The sequence below is a fragment of the Syngnathoides biaculeatus genome, chromosome 9 (assembly GCF_019802595.1).
Source record: "Syngnathoides biaculeatus isolate LvHL_M chromosome 9, ASM1980259v1, whole genome shotgun sequence".
Taxonomy (NCBI): Eukaryota; Metazoa; Chordata; class Actinopteri; order Syngnathiformes; family Syngnathidae; genus Syngnathoides; species Syngnathoides biaculeatus.
Window position 1 is genome coordinate 645,101 of NC_084648.1, and position 6,729 is coordinate 651,829.

Here is a 6,729-nt window from a genome sequence, read left to right on the forward strand (position 1 = left end):
ATTAGAAATGAGCTCATTAGAGGGACAGCCAAAGTTGGATGTTTTGCTGACAAGGTTCGAGAGAGCAGACTTTGATGGTTTGGACATGTTCAGAGGCGACAGAGTGAGTATATTGGTGGAAGGGTGCTGAGAATGGAGATGCCAGGCAAAAGAGTGAGAGGAAGACCAAAGAAAAGATTCATGGATGTTGTGAGGGAAGACATGAGGGCAGTAGACGTTAGAGAGGAAGATGCAGGAGATAGGCTAAGATGGCAAAAGATGACACGCTGTGGCGACCCCTAACGGGACAAGCCGAAAGGAAAAGAAGAAGAAGAAGAAGATGACCCAGTTAACCAAAAGGCAACTGAGTAGCAAACAGTACTGTGTGTACCCATGGTGAGACAGGGTCACTGCTGCCAAAAGTGATTTATCACTGCGAGTGTGTTATGATGTGTGTACAGACAGAAATCAAATCATTGTGCTCCCTTTAAAAAAAAAAAAAAAATGGCAAATGATGTTTGGTTAAAGAATGAAGTGTTTCCTTATACAATAATGACTACAACCAGTGGGATAAATAATATAATTCGCATTACAAGTTTCAATTTAGCTTGAACAAGATAACTTCCGAGAACATAAATACATACATTGTGTTCCACAACTTAATTTTAACAATGGTCCAAAGTGTCCTGGACTATTTTTAATCATATTTGTTGAATTGTTTTCAAGATAAATTGTATATAACCCTATTTGTTGTCCTCCAAAAACACCAAAATTCATAACAGGTGTTGGATCCATGAGTGAGCCAATAATTTTCCTGCTTCAATTTGAACTATTTAAACTGTTCATCACTGGTTGAAAAACTTTATGATCCATCTCGGCGCGTCCTGACATTCTCTAGTGGGCTCACACATCAAAACTCCACTGTCACCCCGGAATCACCCACACCATCCAATTCATGGAATGAAATGTCTGGTGTCATAGCCTGGTGAAAGACAACCAAGAGTTCGTCCATGCCTGCTGCATCTGTGCCCAAAGGAAGACTTCACATCTGCACCCAGCTGGTCTGCTGTGTCCCTTACCTCTCCCGAGCTGCCCTTGGTCCCCATCACCTTGGACGTTACCAGCCTATCACTGCTCTAAAGGTAATAATTATTTTTACGCTTATCGATTTTCCAAATACATCCATTATATAACCCTCCCCAAGCTACCATCTGCCTTTAAAACTGCTACCCAACTTGTAAATCATGTCTTAAAACTTCACGAAATCCCCATTGAGATAGTCTTGGACCAAGGTCCTTAGTTCTCTTCCCTTGTTGAGAAGTAGTTCTGTAAAGTGACTGGTGCAGCAACCAACTTGTCTTCTGAATACCATCCACTAACCGATGGCCAGAAGGAGCAGGCAAATCAGTTCCTGGAAACTTTCCTTTACTGCGTTGGCGCACATAACCACACCTCCTGGAGCTCATTCCTTCCAAGGGTAGAATGCCCCTACAGCTCCCTTGCCAGCTCCTCCACTGGTATGTCTCTCGTCATAGCCTGCAATGGTTTCCGACCACTATGAGTTTGGGAAGAAGAGCATGCGATGGCGATTCCTGAAGTCAGGATCACACAAAGAGGCTTTTAATTCATTTGGAAGGAGATTAGGATGGCCTTATTTCGGTCCGCAGAGGGAAATAAACATCTTGGAGACCTTCATCGCTCCGCTACATCTGAGTACAACGTGGGTCAGACTTTTGGCATTCCTCCCATGACTGACCACTCCAGACAGAATCCCGCAAACTCACTCTGTGTTGTTTTTTTTTTGGTCCATTTCCAATCACTAAAATCATCACACCCACATTAGTTTAAATGAAATGTTCGTAATCTCACCCTGGTTAGCTGGGCTGTATGCCAGGAGGCATTTACTGTTATGAACTGTTGTTGGAGTTTTGACGGGGATTTGCACCCCTCTCACAATCTCTCTCTCCTCCGAGTAATCAGCCCTACCTTGGTTGCACACCTGTTGTCAATCAGCCTACATCATCACCTGCATTTAAGCCTGCCAGGTCAAAGCTCCACCTTCGGAATATTAACATTCACCAGTGGTACATCCATCCATCCATCCATCCATTTACTGAGCCGCTTGTCCTCACAAGGGTTGCGGGAGTGCTGGAGCCTATCCCACCTCTCATCAGGCAGGAGGTAACCCTGAACTGGTTACCAGCCAATCGCAGCGCACCTAGAGATAGACAATACTCACAATTACACGTAGGGGCAATTAAGAGTCTCGAATTAATGCATGTTTTAGGGCTGTGGAAGGAAACTGGACTACCTGGAGAAAACCCACACAGCACAGGGAGGACATAGAAACTCCACAAAGGTGGGGCTGGGATTGAAACCCAGGTCCTCAGAACTGTGAGGCCAATGCTTTACAGCTGCCCCACTGTGCCACCCCTGTGGTACAAACGTTCTCAAATGATACGTAAGCTTTATGTTATGACCTCCATGTTCTTCCTTGTCCTTAGGGCTCCTTCTGTGTTTCTCATCTTGCTGACCTCTCCTACCACACCGTGAAGTAATCACCTGCTTATGCCACCACCTGCTGCATTATCCCTGTATTGATGACCAGCCAGTACACCTAAACGATCCACCTCCGAATCCCTTCACAGTAAACCATTCTCTCCAGACTTCATCAGCTTTGGCTTGCCTCTGGGTCCAGTCAAAATTATTACCATTGCATCACAACACGAATGCTGATTTGTGTATAGTTCACTCTAAAAACAAAAGCTACAAAACATGTCCTATAATGAACAAACTAATTCAGACATTTGTGCAAATTTGTTCAACAAAATGTAAACATCCAAACATAATAGGGAGATCAGTATTCACGCCCTTTGCTGTAACACTCAAACTTAAGCTCAGGTGTACCTGACTTCCACTGATCATCCTTGAGGTGCTTCTATAACTTGAAAGGAGTCCACATGTGGTAAATTCAGTTGATTGAACATCATTTGGAATGGCACACACCTGTCTCTATAATGTCTCATTTTTTGCAGTGCATATGAGTGGAAAATGTAGCAATGAGGTCTAACAAATTGTCTGCAGAACTCCGAGATCAGAATGTGTCAAGGCAGAAATCTGGGAAAGATACAAAATAATTTAATCTGCATTGAAGGTCCTGAAAAGCAATGTGGTGTCGATTAATTGGAAACAAAAGATGTTTGGAGCCATCAGAACTGTTTGGCATTTGGGGTGGCATTTGTTCCTCACGCCCCCCGCTGGATGGCCAGTTGGCGTGCCGCCTCGGTGGCACCGATAGACCGCCCTGGGTCCCTCGGCATTGAATGCATCCTATCCATGGGATTAGGTTGGGTCCTTAGCCTCAGCGGTACATTATGGGACAGTTTTGTCAGTCATATTACATCTAAAACGGTGTCAATTCACTTCCATGTGTCTGTAGGCACACACTCCTAGGACTCTTTCACTAGGTGTTCGACCACTCACTTATTGCAGAAAATAATTCATGAATACAGGGAGTCCTTGGTAAATCTTGGCCCCAGATGTGTGGAGGTTGCATGTTCTTCCCATGCCTTCATGATTTCCTCCCACATCCCAAAAAATGCATTAATTGGAGACTCTAAAATTGCCCTGAGGTGTGATTGTGTGTGCGCCTGTTGCCTGTCTTCATGTGCCTTACAATTGGCTGGCATACAATTCAGGGTGTACCCTGCCTCCTGCCCAACGACATCTGGGATTGGCTCCAACACTCTCGGGAAAATGGATGGATGTTGTAGGTATGTAATGGTTTACTTTTTTTCATCCCGTTTACAATTAGCACTGTCTTCGTTTCTCTCCCTCACTTGAAACTTTACTCTGTTTGAGTAATCACCTCTGAATCTAAATAAACTTCATTCATAATATTAAGAAACCACAGAGGAAGCTTAAAGATTCCACTGTGACACTGTAAAACCTTTCTGGCATAAAAGGAACATAGATCCTCGATTCTGGTTGACCAAACAGCCAAATAGGAAAAAAAAATTACTTAGCTAACACCATTCTTATTGTGAAGCATGGTGGTGGCAGCATCATGCCCTGGGGCTAGTTTGGTGCTGCAAAAACTGGTTGACTAGTCCACGTAGAGGGTAAGATGCCAAATCTCTCCATCCATTAATTTTCAAAGCTGTTTATCCTCACAAGAGTCATGGGAGTGCTGGAGCCTATCCCAGTGATTATCGGGCAGGAGGTGGGGTACACCCTGAACTGGGTACCAGCCAATCACAGACAGCTGACAAATATAAATGGTAAATGGACTGGACTTATAAAGTGATTCAATTACATTACCATAGTGCCCAAAGTGCTTTACAAAGCCTCACATTCACTCTTTCACACAGACATTTATACACCAACGGGTGGCTGCTGCCATGTAAGATGCTGCCAGGCCCACTTGGTCCAAATTAGGGTTCAGTGTGTTGTCCAATGACACTGCAACATATCGACAGTCAGAGCCGGGATTTGAACTATCTCTCCTGATCGTCTGTGGTCATAAAGTCACTTGAACACCTTGTGCGTCGCAGGTCCCCAGCTGGATCCAATGCAGTTTGCCTACCAAACTAACAGGTCTGCGGATGATGCAGTCAAAATGGGTTTGTACTTCATCCTTGAACGTTTTGACAGTGTGGGAACCTATGATCACGTTTGTGGACTTCAGCTCTGCGTTTAATACCATTATCCCCAAACTCCTCTCCTCCAAGCTTCTGCAGCCCAGCGTCTCCCCTGCCATCTACAAGTGGATCAATAATTTCCTCACGGGGAGGACACAGCAGGTGAGATTGGGGGACACCACTTCATCCACATGCACTATCAGCACCAAGGTGGTGTTCTCTCCCTGGTGCTCTTTTCGTTCTACACGGACGACTGCACCTCAAGGCACCGGGCTCTCAAACTCCCAAAGTTTACAAATGACACCACAGTAATCAGGCTCATCAAAGATGGCGAGAAGTCTGCGTATTGACAGGAAGTGAAGAGAATGGTGGTTCGGTGTGGCCATCACAACCTGGAGCTGAACACACAAAGACTGTAGAAATGACTGTGGACTTCAGGTGGCATCCTTCACCACAGCTACCCCTCACGCTGTCCAACTGTCTTGTGTCAACTGTCAAGACCTTCAAGTTCTTGGGAATTACAGGCTCACAAGACCTGAATTACGAGACAAACCTCAATTCCATCCTTAACAAAAAAATCCAGCAAAGGATATACTTCTGAGGAAGCACAGCCTGCCACAACATCTGCTAAGACAGTTCTACACAATGGTCATCGAATCAGTACCATGTACCACCATTACAGTCCGGTTTGGGGCTGCCACAAAAAAAGGAGCTTCTCTAAATGCAACAGACACTCAAAACTGCTGGACAGATTGTTGGCACCACCCTGCCCACCCTTGAGGACTTGCACGCCACCCGAACTAGGACATGAGTATTGCATCACTTCATAGCAGTACCACGGCTCCTCAGTCTCCATGTAAGCCTATTCAATTCCTCATGTTCCACTCTGACCTCTGTGACTCTCCTTATCCTCAGAGCTCCATGTTCCTTACACTGACAAGAAATTTACCCACATGTCGCAGGCCTTCCGGTCAACAGCTTGTTGCGCAAAACCTCTGATGGAGACACCAGGGATGTAACTCAGGTCAGCACTTTCTAATACACACTGGTGTGGTGTGGTGAGGAACATAAAAAGATGAGCGTGCTCACGAAATTCTCCAAAGCGCACTTTGAATGACTGCAGAAGATTAGACGTATAGCCCGCTAGCTGTTGAAGATCAAAATCTTGAACAGGTTCACTTCCTCCATGTGGATCTTTAAACTTTCCAAGTTAGTCAAAGCACACTAAATCAGTGAGTCCCAAACAGTGTGCCGGGGTACATTAGTGTGCCGCGAGCGCTCTTCAGGTGTGGTGTGGGAATTTATCCAATTTTATGTAATTGCCAAAAAAAAAAAAAAACATTTATTTCCAAGAAATAATGTATCTTTATTCACCTATTTTTGCCAGCGAGGCACAATGACTGAGAGAACAAAAAAATCATCTTCTATTAAATGGCAGGAAGTACATACAGTAATTAATCTATCCATTTTTGGTGACATTTACTTTTGTTGGTGTGCCGTGGGATTTTTCAATTGTAAAATATGTGCCTTGGCTCTATAAAGGTTGGAAATGACTGCACTAAATGATCTATTTCAATGTCAATGATGAAGAATTCTAGCTTCTTCTCAAATCCAAACAATGCTTGTTGGAGGGATAAGACCATTTTTCACATTGAGTTGTGTGAGATGTTCACTCATGTATAGGAAATAGTACAATTTCAAGAGCCACTCAGTGTTAACTAACTCAATATGCTTGAGATCTTTCATTTGGAGAAAAGTCCAGATTTAACTCAAACAAGCCGCAAAACGGCTAAGCACCTTCCCTCTTGACAACCAGCACCAGAATAATCCCAACTTCATCCAGCAATGTTTTAAACTGGCAATCATTTAAAGCTCGTGCAACAATAAAGTTGACCAAATGAATGACCAGCTGTCACGAATGGGGCTTGAGGGCGGACCCAAATGCTTGACTTCAGAGACAAGCGGGCAATACAGAGGAAACCTTTATTCGTTCCAAGGTCAGGGATCAGGCAGACAGTCCAAACAAGCAAAGGTAATAGTAACGGCAGGCTTACGAGAGTGGTCAGGGGACAGGCATGGGTCGGTACACGGAAGGTAGACGTCAGGCAAA

The 6,729-nt window shown here is 44.4% G+C and overlaps 1 long non-coding RNA gene across 2 annotated transcripts; it reads left to right on the forward strand.

Annotated features, from left to right (window-relative positions):
- The first annotated feature begins 744 nt into the window (after positions 1-744).
- On the forward strand, positions 745-4,561 carry LOC133506522 (uncharacterized). Of its 2 annotated transcripts, XR_009796511.1 has the most exons (4): positions 745-2,160; positions 2,267-2,338; positions 2,484-2,626; positions 4,533-4,561. It is a non-coding gene; the product is annotated as an uncharacterized LOC133506522 (long non-coding RNA). The 2 variants fall into 2 exon arrangements; XR_009796510.1 differs by lacking the exon at positions 4,533-4,561 and having other exon boundaries at positions 2,484-2,750.
- Positions 4,562-6,729: the final 2,168 nt, after the last annotated feature.